Source organism: Callithrix jacchus, chromosome 9 (assembly GCF_049354715.1).
Source record: "Callithrix jacchus isolate 240 chromosome 9, calJac240_pri, whole genome shotgun sequence".
Taxonomy (NCBI): Eukaryota; Metazoa; Chordata; class Mammalia; order Primates; family Cebidae; genus Callithrix; species Callithrix jacchus.
In genome coordinates, this window is record NC_133510.1 from 33,291,367 (window position 1) to 33,309,217 (window position 17,851).

General features: G+C 39.9%; 1 protein-coding gene and 1 pseudogene across 50 annotated transcripts in view; one reads left to right on the forward strand and one right to left on the reverse strand.

Annotated features, from left to right (window-relative positions):
• Positions 1-17,851, reverse strand: part of PPHLN1 (periphilin 1) — a 164,777-nt gene that overhangs the window by 78,177 nt on the left and 68,749 nt on the right. The window lies entirely within an intron of this gene.
• Positions 8,562-10,205, forward strand: LOC128928540 (transcription factor BTF3-like; annotated as a pseudogene).

A 17,851-nucleotide genomic window follows, 5' to 3' on the forward strand; every position in this document is an offset into this window, starting at 1 on the left:
AGTATCACATACTGCAAGTCTGGGGGGACTATATATTTAAGACCTAGGAGTTGGCTAGGTACAGTGGCTCATGCTTTCAATCCCAGAACTTTGGGAGTCAGAGGTGAGAGGACAGCTTGAGCCAAGGCGTGCAGGACCAGCATGGCCAACATAGAGAAGCCTGTCTTTACAAAAAATTTAAAGCTAGCTGAGAAAGGTGGGACCCACTGGTAGTCTCAGCTAAAATAGGGGGTTTAGGTGGGAGGATCACTTGAGCTCAGGAGAGGCTGCCATGAACCATGTTCGTGCCACTGCAATCCAGTGTGTGTGACAGAGCAAGACCCTGTCTCAAAAAAAAAAAATAACACCAGGCTGGGCACGGTGGCTCACACCTGTAATCCCAGCACTTTGAGAGGCCGAAGAGGGGCATTTCATTTGAGTGCAGGAATTTGAGACTAGCCTGGCCAACAAGGTGAAATCCCATCTCTACTAAAAATTAGCTGGGTGTGACGGTGCGTGCCTGTAGTCCCAGCTACTCGGGAGGCTGAGTCAGGAGAATCACTTGAATCCAGAAGGCAGAGACTGCACTCCAGCTTAGGCAACAGAGTGAGACCCTGGCTCAAAAAACAAAAAACAAACAAACAAAAACATAGGTGTCATTTGATCTGTCGGTCCAAGAATCTAGTAAAATTTTGGAAACCAAAGCAGACTGCAAAAAATTAAGATACAGCTAGTGAAGAAGTTAGGCCATTACTTTTCTTCCAAAACAGGTTGAAGGTGGGAATATGGGAGGGAACAGTATTTTGAGCAAAGGGGCTTATTTGACCATTGCTGAAGGTTGACAGAAAAAAGCCAATTCACTATAGAAGGGGAAACTGATAACCCAAGACACAAAAAGGTTAATAGTAGAGAAGGAGCCAAAAGTCAACAGGACAAAGTAAAACAAAGGGACTAAGTAGAAGAGAAGAATATGAAAAGGGTAAACGAAAAAACTCTCATTTCGAGAAAAGAAAATAGAACAGAGTTCTCATCAGAAGGCCTTTGTCTCAGTAATTACAGAAGTCATCAATAAAAAGTAAAAAAAGCAAAGAACGTGAATGGAGGCTTCAGGCCTCCATTATAAAGCCAGATTATAAAGTTTTACAGATCCTCTGGGGCAAAGTATTAGAGTAATGCTTCTCAAAATGTGAGTCCATAGACCGGTATACTTGCCTCAAAATTTGCAGGAAAGGTGATAGAAATGCAAATTCATGGGCATCGACCCTCAGCAGCTGAATTAGAATCTCTGAGGGTGTGACCCAGGCTTCTGGATAAGGCTTTCCAGGTGACTTCTATGCAAACAAAATGCTGAAAAGGACTGAATTAAAGAGCCTCACTAGCATGTAAGAGCTGTTTGTAAGTGAACTGTCCAGAAGTCAAAATGTAGAAATTCAGAGTTCATGATAAAGGCAAAACAATTCCCAGTGATGAAAGTAGGGTCTGACCATTCCTGTAGATATATAAAGTTGAAAAACACAAGAAAGAACTAGAGTTAATGGTGGCATTAAATCAGGATACAGAGGCAGACTGGATAGAGAAGATTGTGAGCTAGAAATTATGATCATCAAGGAAGAAAGAATGAACTCCTGGAAATTCATCAGAGAATACAGTTAGACTGGGTGGTGTAAAGGAGGAAGTTCAAAGATGATGTGGAAACAGAAGCTTGGAGAAAATAATAAGGAGGAAGAAATATGCCCAGAACTCATCTCAAGAATCAAAGAATTAGGAGGCAAGAAAATTGGAGGAAAAGTTTCAAATCTCATTCCATTCCTTAAGAACTAGATGACCTTGACCAAGTTATTTAATCTCCCTACACTTTCGTTTCCTCAACTATGAAGTGGAGATAATAGTAATAACACCTACTTCACAGAGGTGATGTGAGGAATAAACTAAATAATATACGAAAAATTTAGAACAGAGCCTGGCATATAGCACTCAAAAGATGTTAGCTATGTCTATTTACCCTATTATCCTAGGACAATTTTCATTAAACCAGTAAAAGGTTTACAGCAAGAAGTAGCCAGGCATGCCAATACAACTGCCTTATAGCTATATGTCATTCAGGAGAGCAAAACTATGGAATCTTGCATGTCTGCAAAAGTTTAAAACCAGGCCATAATATAACTTCTAGAAAAAGACTTCAGCTTGACTTCCAGGGGACTTACTTTACAGTGGATGAAATGCCAAGAACTTCAGTGAAAGAGTTCTTTATGCAGATAAAGCATATGAAGTAAAGTAGGCAGAAATGCAGCTCACTAAACTAGGGGTCAGAAAGAGTTTGCTCTTTCAAAAGCCAAATAAATATTTTAGGCACTGTGGCTATAATGTCTCTATCACATCTTCTCCATATTCCTCTGACACACAACAGCGGCCACCTGACAAGACATAAACAAATAAGCATAGCTGTGTTCCAATATAATTTTATTTACAAAAACAGACAGCTGACTAGATTTGGCATATGGGTTGTAATTTGTCAACCTCTAATATAAATAATTATGTACTTCCTGAAAGTTTTCAAGTACAATTTATTAAAGAAGAAAGAGGCTACCTACGTTTCATATTTCTCACAGAATATCAAGAAAAGTATGGAGTTTTTTTTTTCCACCCTATCTCTTACCAATATCTTAAAATTTTTGTGCTTTAAAAGCTTAATTTTATTTTGGAAAGCAAAATTAATTAAATAATGATAGACATGTTTTGGCTAGTTCATATTTTGTTGTCTACCAGAGATCTGACTTTATAATAAGAAAAGCCTTTCTTAAAATATGTTGCATAAAACACAAATCCACAAAATATTAGTATTTCCCATTCTACTACAAAACATAAAAGGGGGTCCTGTGAGTAAGTAACTTTGAGAAACACATATATTGAGAGTCCCATATGTCAGATTACTTCTTACGGGCAAATACGGATTCAACAATTATTTCAATCTACTTATATACAGCCTTTGGACCTTAACATAATTAACCTCTCTGAGCTTCATTTTCCTAACCTCTCTAGACACAGCAATTCTGACATGAAAGGTATCTATATTACAGTTTCAGGTTTTAGTCTTTTTACCAAGTTATCTCATTTTTAACCTTACACGAATACATGGACTCTCAAGCTTTAAAATACTTTATATAACTGAGACAATTTGGGGATGACAGCAATCAATTTTCTTATTATAACACATACCATGATAAGTTCAGGTGAATTAAAAGCTAAATGTGGCCGAGCACAGAGGTTCACACCTGTAATCCCAGCACTTTGGGAGGCCAAAGCAGGTAGATCACAAGGTCAGGAATTCAAGACCAGCCTGGCCAACATGGTGGAACCCCATGTCTACTAAAAATACAAAAATTAGCGAGGCTCGGTGGTGGGCACCTGTACTCCCAGCTACATGAGAGGCTGAGGGAAAGAATTACTTGAACCCAGGAGGCAAAGGTTGCAGTGAGCCGAGATTGTGCCACTGTACCCCAGCCTGGGCAACAGAGTGAGACTCCCTCTCAAAAAATAAATAAAAAGCTAAATGTTTGCACGGAAAGGATAGAAGAAAAAGACCAACCCACCACAAAAACTATAAGAAAAAAAAAAAAAACACTAAGGTCCCTGAAGATGGCTGAACAGGAGCAGCTCCTGTGCATAGCTGCCAGCAAGAGTGAGGCAGAAAGCAGGTGATTTCCACATTTCCAACTAGGTACCTGGTTCATCTCATTGGACTGGCTGGACAGTGGCTGCAGCCTAATGAGGGCGAGCCAAAGCAGGTGGGGCACTGCCTCACCCAGGAAGCACAAGGAGCCAGAGAACTCCCTCTCCTAACCAAGGGAAGTCATTTGGGACTGTCTCCTGTACTCTGGCCCAGATACTGCATTTCTCCCACAGTCTTCACAGCCCGCAGACCAGGAGATTCCCTCCAGTATCTATACAACCACCAGGGCTCTGGGTTTCTAGCACAAAACTGGGCAGCTGTTTGGGCAGAAAGTGAGCTAGTGGTAGCAGGTTTTTTTTCATACCCCAGTGACGCCTGGACTGCCAGCAAGACAGAACATTCACCCCACCTTTTTTTTTAATACCCCAGTGGCACCTGGAAAGCCGACAAGACAGGTTCACTCCCCTGGAACGGCAGCTGAAGCCAGGGAGCCAAGTGATCTGGCTCAGCGGGTCCCACCCCCACGAAGACCAACAAGCTAAGATCCCCTGGCTTGAAATTCTCACAGCCAGCACAGCAGTCTGAGCTTGACCTGGGAAGTTTGAGCTCGGTGTGGGGAGGGGCGTCCGCCATTGCTGAGGCTCCAGTAGGTGGTTTCAACCTGTAAGCAAAGCTGCTGGGAAGTTCAAACTGGGCAGACTCCCTCACTAGACGTCCTCACTAGGCAAGGCATCTCTGAAAAAAGGCAGCAGCCTGTCAGGGACTTACTAATAAAGCCCCCACCTTCCTGGGACAGAGCACCTGGGAAAAAGGATGGTAGTAGGTATAGCTTCAGAAGACCTAAACATCCCTGCCTGGCAGCTCTGAAGAGAGCAGTGAATTTCCCAATACAGTGTTTGAGCTCTGATAAGAGACAGATAGCCTCCTCAAGTGGACACCCTGACCCCCGTGTATCCTGACTAGGAGACACCTCCCAGTAGACGCCAACAGAAACCTCATATGCAAGCTATGGCTGGCATCTGGCAGGTACCCCTCTGGGACGAAGCTACCAGAGGAAGGAACAGGCAGCAATCTTTGCTGTTCTGTTACCTCCACTGGTGATTCCCAGGCAAGCAGGGTCTGGAGTGGATCTCCAGCAAACTCCAGCAGAGTTGCAACAGTGAGGCCTGACTGTAAGAAGGAAAATTAAAAAATACAAAGAAATAGTTTCAACATCAACAAAAGGATGTCCACTCAGAGACCCATTCCAAAGGTCACCAATCTCAAAGACCAAAGGAAGAGAAATTCACAAAGATGGAAAGAAACCAGTGTAAAAAGGCTGAAAACTCCAAAATGTCCAGAATCAGATGGTTTCACAGCCAAATTCTACCCAAGGTACAAAGAGGAGCTGGTACTATGACATCTGAAACTGTTCCAAACAACAGAAAAAGAGGTACTCCTCCCTAACTCATTTTATGAGACCAACATCATCCTGATACCAAAACCCGGCAGAGACACAACTAAAAAAGAAAATTTCAAGCCAATATCCATGATAAACACTGATGTAAAAATCCTCAATAAAATACTGGCAAACCAAATCAAACAGCACATCAAGAAGCTTATCCATCACAACCAAGTCAGCTTCATCCCTGGGATGTAAGGCTGGTTCAACATATGCAAATTAATAAACATAATCTATCACATAAACAGAACCGAAGACAAAAACACGATTTTCTCAATAGACGCAGAGAAGGGCTTCGACAAAATTCAACAGCCCTTCATTCTAAAAACTCTACATAAACTAGTTGATGGAACATATCTCAAAACAATAAAAGCTATTTATAACAAACCCATAGCTGGTATCAGACTGAACAGGCAAAAACTGAAAGCACTCCCTTTGAAAACCAGCATAAGTCAAGGATGCCCTCTCTCACCACTCCTATTCAACATAGTATTGGAAGTTCTGGCCAGTACAATCAGGCAAAAAAAAGAAAAAAAGGGCATTCCATTAGGAAACAAGGAAGTCAAACTGTCTCTATTTGTAGATGACATGATTGTATATTTAGAAGACCCCATCATCTCAGCCCAGAATCTCCTTAAACTGATAAGCAACTTCAGCAGTCTCAGGATACAAAACCAACGTGCAGAAATCACAAGCATTCCTATGTAACAGTAACAGACAAACAGCCAAATCATGAGTGAACTCTCCGATTCACAATTGCTACAAAGAGAATAAAATGCCTAGGAATACAACTTACAAAGAATGTGAAGTACCTCTTCAAAGAGAACTACAAACCTCTGCTCAAAGAAATAAGACAAGACACAAACAAATAGAAAAACATTCCATGCTCATGGTTAGGAAGAATTTATATCGTCAAAATGGCCACACTGCCCAAAGTGATCGATAGATTCAATACCAAAAAGGCTGAAAATTCCAAAAAGTCCAGAATCAGACATTTCACAGCTGAATTCTACCAGAGGTACAAAAAGGAGCTGGTACCACACCTTCTGAAACTATTAACTTTGAAGCTACCACTGACTTTCTTCACAGAACTGGAGAAAACCACCTTAAATTTCATATGAAACCAAAAGAGAGCCTGCATAGCCAAGACAATTCTAAGCAAAAAAAAAAAAGGCTGGAGGCATCACACTACCTGACTTCCTATACTACAAGGTTACAGTAATCAAAACAGCATGGTACTGGTACCAAAACAGATAGACAGACTAATGGAACAGAACAGAGGCCTCAGAAATATGCCACACACCTACAACCATCTGATCTTTGACAAACCTGACAAAAACAATCAATGGGGAAAGATTCCCTATTTAATAAATGGTGCTGGGAAACTGGCTAGCCACTTGTAGAAAGCTGAAACTGGATCCCTTCCTTACACCTTATTCAAAAAGTAACTTAAGATAGATTAAAGATTTAAACCTAAGATGTAAAATAAAAACCCTAGAAGAAAAACTAGGCAATACCTAGTGGTAATTCAGGACATAGGGATGGGCAAAGACTAAAACCCAAAACAAATGGCAACAAAAGCCAAAATTGACAAATGGGATCTAATTAAACCAAAGAGCTTCCACACAGCAAAAGAAACTATTGTCAGAGTGAACAGGCAACCTACAGAATGGGAGAACATTTCTGCAGTCTACCCATCTGAAAAAGGGCTAATATCCAGAATCTACAAAGAACTTCAACAAATACAAGAGAAAAACAAACAATCTCATCAACAAGTGGGCCAAGGATATGAACAGACACTGCTCAAAAGGAGACATTCATGTGGCCAACAAACATATGAAATAAAGCTCACCATCACTGGTCATTAGAGAAATGCAAATCAAAACCACACTGAGATACCATCTCACACCAGTTAGAATGACGATCATTAAAAAGTGAGGAAATAGACACTAGAGACAATGTGGAGAAACAGGAATGCCTTTACACTGTTGATGGGAGTGTAAAGTAGTTCAACCATTGTGGAAGACAGTGTGGCAATTTCTCAAAGATCTAGAACTAGAAATACCATTTGACCTAGCAGTCCCATTACTGGGTACATACCCAAAGAATTATAAATAATTCTATCATAAAGACACATGCACACATGTTTACTGTAGCACTGTTCACAATAGCAAAGACTTGAAATCAACCCAAATGCCCATTGATGATAGACTAAAGAAAAGGTGACACATATACACCATGGAACACTATGCATCCATAATAAAGGATGAATTCGTGTCCTGGAAATCATCAATCTCAGCAAACTAACATGAGAACACAAAACCAAACACCACATGTTCTCACTCATAAGTGGCAGTTGAACAATGAGAACACATGGACACAGAAGGGGAACATCACACAACGGGGCCTGACAGGGGTGGGGGTTTAGGGGAGGGATAGCATTAGGAGAAATACCTAACATCAATGACGGGGTGATGGATGCAGCAAACCACTATGGCCTGTGTATATCTATGTGGCAGACCTGCATGTTCTGCACATGTATACCAGAACTTGAAGTATAGTAATAAATAAATAAGAAAAAAAAAACTTCTAAGTATACAGGAAGAGTCATTTTATATCAAAATACCAAGTATAAACTATATACAAAAAAGGTCTCTAAGGTGAAAATCAGAATTAAATTTAATGCAAATTTCCAATTAAAAGAGAAAATTTGAACATCAATGGCAGTCTTAAATATTAATATTTAATAATTTATTTTTGGCTGGGCGTAGTGGCTCACGCCTATAATCTTAGCACTTTGAGAGACTGAGGTAGGGTGGATCACCTGAGGTCAGGAGTTTGAGACCTGTCTGGCCAACATGGTGAAACCCTGTCTCTACTAAAAATACAAAAAATAGCCAGACATGGTGGTGCATGCCTGTAATCCCAGCTAGCTACTCAGGAGGCTGAGACGGGAGAACTGCTTGAACCTGGGAGGCAGAGGTTGCAGTCAGCCAAGATTGCGCCACTGCACTCCAGCCTTGGAAACCTGTTTCAAAAAATAATAATAGTAATTTACTTTTAATCTTTTAATGAATGCTAGCAAAACTAAGAATAAGATGAACACACTAATAAAAAACAAAGGATATGAAGATAATTCAATGAAAGACAGACAAATCACCTCATAAATATTAATATTTAAAACAAGGTTAAAGTAAGTTTTCTCTATTAAATAGGCAAATGATCTCATCTAGCCGGTTACTGTTCCAAAGAATTAGATCTAAGAAAGGGTTTTGTTTAGATATAAAGTAAGATATAAGGTTGCTTAGTTTGCCCTTTCCATGGTATCTTAATTTAAAAAAAAAGAAACTGCCTTAGCTGCCATCTTGCATCTCCAGGTGTGTGTGCCTAATCTCAGCTGGTCCACCCAAGACCCCCCCTGAGCACCAATCCTAGTCCACCCCGTCCTGGCCTCTTATCCACTCCAACAAAATGAAAGAAACAATCACAAACCAGGAAAAACTCGCCAAACTGCAGGCACAAGTGCACAATGGTGGTAAAGGAACTACTTGCAGAGAGAAGAAAGGGGTTCATAGAACAGCCACAGCAGATGATAAAAAACTTCAGTTCTTCTTAAAGAAGGTAGGGGTAGCCAACACGGTTCCCATGCTTGCGTTGGTCCAGTGGACACACACTGTAACTTCTACTCTTGTGTCTATGTCTTTATTTCCTTTTCTTAATCCCTCGTCACCACCAGTACACTAAGGACACCCATGTATGGGGTTGCTGCTGGTACTCAACATACTTCATTATTGTATCATAAATTAAATATGAATTCTGCAGAAAGTGGAAATCGAAGCCAATGGTTATGAGGTAAACCAAAAAGATCCAGAAATTAAAAAAAAAAAAACCTGGGGAATAGTATTACATTTTGGATCAGTGGTAAGTACAATTTCACTAGAATTTCAAAGTCAGACTGGCCTTGTTTAGTTGAATGTTCTAAAGTCTTTTATCCGTAGTCAAGTATGATGGGCATGCGCCTATACCAGCTGCCTGGGAGACTGAGGTAGAAGGATCACTTGAGCCCAAGAGTTTGTTGATGAAAAGAGTCAAACTCTGTAAAATATTTGAAGAGATTTATTCAAAGCCAAATATGCATGAATATGGCCCATTGTAGAATCCAAGAGATCCTGAAAGCATGTGCTCAAGGTGGTTGGGCTACAGCTTGGTTTTGCACATGTTAGGGAGATATAAGACTTCAATGAATGCGGGTAAGATGTATATTGGTTCATTACAGAAAGGTGGGGCAACTCAAAGTGCTGGGGGTTTCTAGGTCATAGGCCAATTCAAAGATTTTCTGAATAGCAACTGGTTGAAAGTTTATCTAATTAATCGCAGGGATTGTCTGGGTTAAGATAAGAGGTTGTGGAGACCAAGGTTCTTATTATGCAGATGAAGCCTCCAGGTAGCTGGCTTCAGAGAGAATAGATTATAAATGCTTCTTACCAGACTGGGTACTAGACTCTTGGTTAATTCTCTCCTGGATCAAGAAAATTTCTTTCAGGGCCTGCTAGCTGTCACATTGATATTTTACTACTACAAAGAGTCTTTAGTCAGTCTTCATCTCTCTGTTTTAATGTTAATGCTGGTGAGCTGTGCCTGAATTCCAAAGGGAGGAGGGGGTAATGAGACCTGTCTTCTCACCCATTCCCATCAAGACTGAACTTGTGTTTCAGATTTACTTGAGAACACCCTTGGTCCCTCAAAAGAAAAATAAATAAAATAAAAAAGAAGCTAGGGGTAAACTATATTTCTGGTATTGAAGAGGTGAGTATGTTTACAAACCAAGAACAGTGATCCATTTTAACAACCCTAAAGTTCAGGCATCTCTGGCAGCAAACAAGTACTTTCACCGTCACAGGCCATGCTGAGACAAAGCAGCTGACAGAAATGCTGCCCAGCATCTTAAATCAGCTTGATGCAGAGAGTCTGACTAGTTTAAGGAGACTGGCTGAAGTTCTGCCCAAACAATCTGTGGATGCAAAAGCACCACTTGCTACTGGAGAGGATGATGATGATGAAGTTCCAGATCTTGTAGAGAATTTTGATGAGGCTTCCAAGAATGAGGCAAACTGAATACTGAATTGAGTCAACTTCTGAAGATAAAACTTGAAGAAATTACTGGAAGCTGCTATTTTATATTATGACTGCTTTTTAAAAAATTTTTGTTTAAGGATCTGATAAAATATAGATCTCTAATATTTTTAAGCCCACGCCCCTTGGACACTGCAGCTCTTTTCAGTTTTTGCTTATACACAATTCATTCTTTGCAGCTAATTAAGCCAAAGAAGCCTGGGAATCAAGTTTGAAACAAAAGTTAATAAAGTTCTTTGCCTAGTTAAAAACAAAACAAAACAAAAACCAAAAAACTAAGACTCTGATTTTTCATTTTTACCTCATTTATCATAAATTGTGTTTTTATAGTAGCAGATAAAAATTTAACAGAAATAATTTGTTTTGTAAAACTAACATCATTTGCATTATTCATAGCAGGTGTATGTGTACTAATGTTAGTGTCGGAAGGAAAACTAAACAGTAATAAACATCAAGATACCCTTCTCATTTATGGATTAGTAGGATTCTTTTATAATCTCTCTTATTTTACCCTCAGAGATAGAAACTCTCACGGTTGACATTTAAAACCTAGTGCAAACTATGTTCACCAATTAATTGTGATAATAAGAACGAGAAGGAATTAAAAGTATTCTGCAACATGTTGTTAAACTGAACCTAGAAAAGGCCAGATATTTACAGACATGAATGTACAGATGTATATAGACAGAGAAAAAAATGTGTCCATGAAGAAAGACATTCTGACAGTCAGAAAAGTATAATATTTGCAGACCTAATATTTTCTCCCTGTGTGGACTCTAGAAGTTTAACCTGGATTTATGGGCCAGAGTAGTATTTCCCTTTTTAGGATCATTAAATCCCTAGCGATTTCTAGCCAAACCCAAAGTGTTGCATATTATTCATGATAAAGTTTAAGTAGACACTTAATCTTTAAAAATATTCACTCAGCCTTCAGCTAAGTTCTAAAATCTGTGTTTAAAGTGACGACTCTCTGGGTGCAGTGGCTCAGGCCTGTGATTCCAGCACTTTAGGAGGCTGAGGCAGGGAAACTGCTTGAGCTTAAGGGTTAGAGACCAGCCTGGGCAACACAGAGAAACCCTGTCTCAAAAAAAAAAGTGTTCTGGTACTAGCGGTTAGCTGTAAAACCCATTCAGTATCAACTAGTATAATTTTCTTTTTTTTTGAGACGGAGTTTCGCTCTTGTTACCCAGGCTGGAGTGCAAAGGCACGATCTTGGCTCAGGGCAACCTCTGCCTCCTGGGTTCAGGCAATTCTCCTGCCTCAGCCTCCTGAGTAACTAGGATTACAGGCACACGCCACCAAGACCAGCTAATTTTTTGTATTTTTTTTTAGTAGAGACGGGGTCTCACCATGTTGACCTGGATGGTCTCAGTCTCTTGACCTCATGATCCACCCGCCTCGGCCTCCCAAAGTGCTGGGATTACAGGCTTAAGCCACCGCGCCCGGCCCAACTAGTATAATTTTCTTTGTGCAAGTATCATCTTGATTTTAAGAATTTTTTGTCTGTTTTAACCATGACCCTGAACCATGCATGCTAAAAAGAGAAAGAGTACATTAGAGTCTTGGACATATTTTTAATGCTGTTCCATTAATCACCAGGTAAAAACTGCAAGTAAGACAAAAGTCCATTTACCATGGAGAGAAATTACAACAAAAACCTTCAAACTTTAGGTTTCTAGCTATGTTGAAAATGAAGGTATCAACATATATGATACAATGTATTCAATACAATGAATTATATGGAATATCAAAAAGGGCCCTTGAAGAAATACAAATAACAATACAACCAGAAGGATTACTATGAGGCCTCCAAAAAACACACATTTGACAAACAACTGATGCTTTTTATTATCAGAAAGTACACAGCTTTGAGAATTAGGACAGTGTCTTTGGCTATATTGCAAACACTTCAGCTATACTGCCTGGCACATAAAAGACATAAAGTCATCAGGAGAATGGAGGAGGGAAAGAACTAACACCCCGTAAGGTACTGTTTCTCAAAATGTGGTCTTTTGGCAGGGCACAGTGGCTCACTCCTGTAATTCCAGCACTTTGGGATGCAGAGGCGGGTAGATCACAAGGTCAGGAATTTGAGACCAACCTAACCAACATGGTAAAACCCCATCTCTAGTAAAAATACAAAAATAAGCCAAGTGTGGTGGCATGGGCCTGTAAGCCCAGCTACTCGGGATGCTGTGGCAGGAGAATCACTTGAACCTGGGAGGTAAAGGCCGCACCACTGCACTCCAGCCTGGGTGACAGCCCAAGACTCCGTCTCAAAAAACAGTGGTCTTTGAACCATCTGTGATTTCAGATTACTTTAGATGCTTATTTGAAAAGCAGATTTTTGAAGTTCAAACTCTCCTGTTAATACGCATCCCCAAGGCTGTATTCCAACCCCTCATATCAGCCAAACCAGTAAGTTGTAATAGAACCCTCAGTGTCAGTGGATGTATGCTCACTGGTTATGAGTAAAATTCAACAAAGTGGAAGAAAAGGATGTAAGGGAAGGGAAGAATGGGGAGATAGAAAGCATTTACTTCTTATTCTGGACCTCATTTTTCACTCCTTTCCACATCTGAATATGCACAAATATTCACATAAAATATTGGTTACTTCCTTTCTAGTCAACAGGAACTTCCAAAAAGAATTAAGATTTCAAGAATTATTTTGAGAAAGCAGCCTGGTAATTAGCAAGGCAAGGTTAAGAATAAATGAAGCACAACCTTTTATTTTAAATGTAGAAATGGAAAGCCAAGGGAACTGTGACTTAAGCTGAGGAATTTTCCATATCATCTTTTTCTATCCTATCAAAAAAATCAAACACCTGTCTCTCTGCTTGAGTTCAGATTAAAGTTTAGTGATCAAGTTCAAAGCTCTTCCCACAAAATCATATCTTTTAAAGTTAAAAGTATTCTAGGAAAAGTAGAACAAACAAACAAAAAAAGTATTCTAGGCATAAGATATGGACTAAGATCTTTCAACTAGAACTTTTTTTTTCTTTTTTGAGGCAGAGTCTCCCTCTGTCACCCAGGCTGGGTGCAATGCCCTGATCTCAGCTCACTGCAACCTCTGCCTCCAGGTGAAAGTGATTCTCCCACCTCAGCTTCCTGAGTAGCTGGGACTACAGGCATATGCCACCATGCCCAGCTAATTTTTGTATTTTAGTAAAGATGGGGTTTCACCATGTGGGCCAGGCTGGTCTCAAACACCTAACCTCAAGTGATCCACCCGCCTCAGCCTCCCATAGTGCTCAGATTTAGGCATGAGCCACCATGCCCAGCCTAGAACATGTTCTATGAGAACAGAAATCTTATCTGTTATTCACAGTTTGATCTCTAATACCTAAAACAGTGCCTGCTCTTATAGAGGTAAGATATGCCTAGGAAGTGTGAAGGATAGGCAAGCAGTCACTGCAAGGATTTCAATGAAAAATGTGAGATTCCAGGTGAAGGTATCTAATATGCAGTTGAACATAGAGATCTAGAGTTCACAAGAAAAGCCAGAGCCAAAGACACACATTTGTCAGTCATAAGAAGACAAAATACAGGTCAGTGTTTCTCAAAATTCCAGCCTCCAGGGCTGGGCATGGTGGCTCACGCCTGTAATCCCAGCACTTTGGGAGGCCGAGGTGGGTGAATCACGAGCCAGCCTACTAAAAATACAAAAAAAAATTAGCTGGGCATAGTGGCGTGCGCCTGTAGTCCCAGCAATTCAGGAGGCTGAGACTGGAGAATTGCTTGAACTCAGGAGGCAGAGGTTGCAGTGAGCCAAGATGGCGCCACTGCACTCCAGCCTGGTGCCTAGCAACAGAGCGAGACTGTCTCAAAAAAAAAAAAAAAAATTCCAGCCTCCACACTATCTGCATCACAATCACCCTGTGGATTTGTTAAAAATACAGATTGCAAGACTCCATTCACTGAATCAGAATCTTGAGATAAAAAGCCTTAACCTCTTCATTCATAATGAACTTCTAAGTGATTTTTATAGACACAAGTTTTAGAAACATAAGCAAAGGGAATTGCTGCCATTGATATATATAGAGAAAGCTACCATAACTGAGAGAATGTGGCCAAGAAAGTAATTGTTAACATGATCCTGCAGTTTCTGGACGTTGTCGCTTTGTGCTGTTTCTTAGACCAGTCGTTCTCAAGTCTAGCTTTACATTACAATAACCTGATAAGCACCCCTCCTTTTTGTTGCCCAGGCTGGTCTCAAGCTCCTGGCCTCAGATAATCCTCCCTCCTCAGTCTTCTGAATAGCTGGGATTCCAGGCCTGATAAGCTTCTAAAGAATACCGATGCTGTGGGCTTATGCTGTAATGAGACATATCTCACAAGAAAAAAAAAAGAAAGAATACTGATGCCAGGCTTCACCCAAGACCAACTGAATGAGGTCTCCAAGTGTGAGACCCAGGCAGCAGCATTTAAAACAAAAAAATGGCCTTCCATATAATTCAGAGATTTAGAGTATAGCCAGGGTTGAGAACCTCTCTATTAGTCAAACTATCATGTTACAGGCTCTTCATTCCAGAGTCTCAGATTGTTATGCTACCCCAGAGATTGCAAACTCTGGGGTAGAAACTCTGCTTTTAATTAGCTGTGTAAAAAAAAAAACAAAAATCAAGAGATTTCACATTTTAAAAATCTGGATGTATGACTTCTTTTGAAGCAGGCCATACTGGGCTTACATACACAAATAGCAAAGATCAGCTGGCACCAAGAAGCAGCTGCTCCAATCTGGCATTCATTTCTGTTCCCTGCCTGACTATTCTAAGTCCACAAGTAATATAGGATAACAGGAGCATTATCACCACAGATAAATATGTTAACTGTTTACCTGTAACCATCATAAGTACTTTATATGTAGTGAACATATTTGTATATATACAGTAATTTAAGTCAGTCTTGTAAAAGCTTTCACGTCCTTGGCCTCTATGAATCAACTCCTCCAACTTCTTCCTTTGAGACCTGGCATTTGAACATAAATACTACCTTCCATCAAGCTCTTGAGTAGTAAATGCGCATTGAGAACCCTCTTCAAAGGCCTCGGCTATATGAAATTATAAATCCTGGTTTTATAAGGGGTTTCAGCTAATTAAAAAAATAAAAAAGAAACTGTAAATCCTCCATCCACTAAGAAAATGGAGGAAGTCCAAATATTCTTGATGTAAGTTCATGCCACCCTACTGTACGCTACATTATCAACCTCCTGGTGACTTCCTCAAATTCCCTAAAGAAGTTAACACAATGACACAATCCACATTGTTACCACACATCCTACCCACATCATGGATGACTTTCAAAATTCACACAGATAATCTGTGCAATAATGTAGGTTCATGTAGGCTGACCATCTCCTATCTCTTCACAGTACTTTAGCAAAAATGTAAATCCTAAACTCTGCCATTCACTATCCAGGTATTCTTCAGCTAGATTTTTACTGCATCATCACACTCTAATCACCATGTCTTATCCTTCAGGTTTTTTTCACTCCTACAATAACTCCATTTCCACCTTACCAATGCCCTTAGAATCCTATATTTTTAAGTAATAAACCCCATTCAACTCATTGCCCTTTCAGTCTAAACAGCAGTATTCGAATCGCTCTATAAACACCAACATATTTTTCTGCTCTTGCAATTTTGATATATCATCTTAGCCCATCCAAAGCCTGAATCAATTCCTGTTATTTCAAAATCTGTTATTTCCTCAGAGATATAGTTGGATTACCATAACTAGAGAAAAGTTAGACCAACAGATTAGTCCCACTATAGCTTCATGGTCTCTAATTTCTGCTGTGCTTTCAATTCCACTCAGTAATAACAGCATTTTATCCTTGATGAGGTCAATCTCCCAAAATATACTGTTTCAAAACTTTTATTTTCCACCACAAATCATAAAGATGTTGCCCAGGGTTCTGACTCTATAGTCCATCACTCTTGTCTAACTACATCTCCTTGGACAATCTCAATTTTGAATGTAGCCCTTCCCTTGAAACCATTCCTCCTATATTGCCTATCTCCAGATAATGGCATTATTGTACACAGTAAATAAAACAAAAAATACAGGTATTTCTCTCTGCCTTATATTTCCACATCCAACAAGCATGTCATGCTAATTTTTTACTTCCTATTTATCAAATTTAACCCTTTTTCTCCATCCCAACTCCCCTTCTCCAATTCAGATATTCATAATTTCTTGTTCAATCTCCAGTGCCATCTTTAAAAGTCATCCTCTACACTGAATACAAAATAAACTACAATCTCGTTAGTTTACCTTAGCTCTCCTCTCCTTACCTTGTTAACATTTCTCAGCAGTTAATATTTTCTTAATAGTAACTACTAACAGAATAAAGCTCCTACAGTGAAATTTTTCTAAAACTGTAGCACAGGATAAGGGTTGCTTTGTCTTCCTCTAGCACTTCACATAGCCTAACCATGTTTCACATTATATTATCTTCTCGTGCATTCATTTCACTCTTTAGATAGCAGCTAGTGATATAAGCATGGTCTACATATACTGAGCACGCCACTCAATAAATATTTGCACCACTGAATCAAACCAAAAAGATGTTCTATAGTATTATTCTCTGCTAAACAGTAAATTGCCTAAGATAAAACTTGCTATAGTGAAATTAAGCAGAAAATCTACTCTTTAAAAATCAGTAAATATAAAAATACTGAACTACTACATAATTAAAAATTTCTGTAAGTGAATATAGAAAAGTACCCCAGCGTTTTTTTAATTTTTTTACTTTTTGAGACAGAGTATCATTCTGTTGCCCAGGCTGGAGTGCAGTAGCATGATCTCGGCTCACTGCAACCTCCGCCTCCCAGGTTGAAGTGATTCTTGTGCCTCAGCCTTCCAAGCAGTTGGGATTACAGGAGCATGCCACCACACCCAGGTATTTTTGTACTTTTAGTAGAGATGGGGTTTCACCATGTTGGCCAGACTGGTCTCAAACTCTTGACCTCAGGTGATCCACCCTCCTCAGGCTACCAAAGTGCTGGGATTACAAGCATGAGCCACCATGCCTGGACTTTTTTTAATTTTTTGAGATAGGCAGGGTCTCACTTTGTCGCCCAGGTTGGAGTGTAGTGGTATGATCACAGCTCACAGCAACCTCAACCTCCCAGGCTCAAGCAGTTCTACCACATAAGCCTCCAAAGGTACCAGGTGTATGCCACCACACCCAACTAATTTTTTAATTTTTTTATAGAAATGGGGTCTCCTTATGTTGCCTAGACTGGTCTCGAACTCCTGGGTTCAAGCTATCTTCCCACCTTAGCCTCCCAAAATGCTGAGATTACAGGCATGAGCCACCACATCCAGCCCCCAGCATTTAAAAATAAAGTATATTGACCACTTGATGACACTCTTGTTCCATATTTTTAAACATTACATAATACTTTAAATCAGTTCCATCCTAAGGCTTATTACATTATTACTATTAGAGACAGAATCTTGCTCTGTCATCCAACCTAGAGTGCCGTGGTGTGATTTTGGCTCACTGCAACCTCCACCTTGTGGGTTCAAGCAATTCTCATGCCTCAGTTTCCTGAGTAGCTAGGACTACAGGCATGCGCCACCATGCCTGGCTAATATTTGTATTTTTAGTAGAGACAG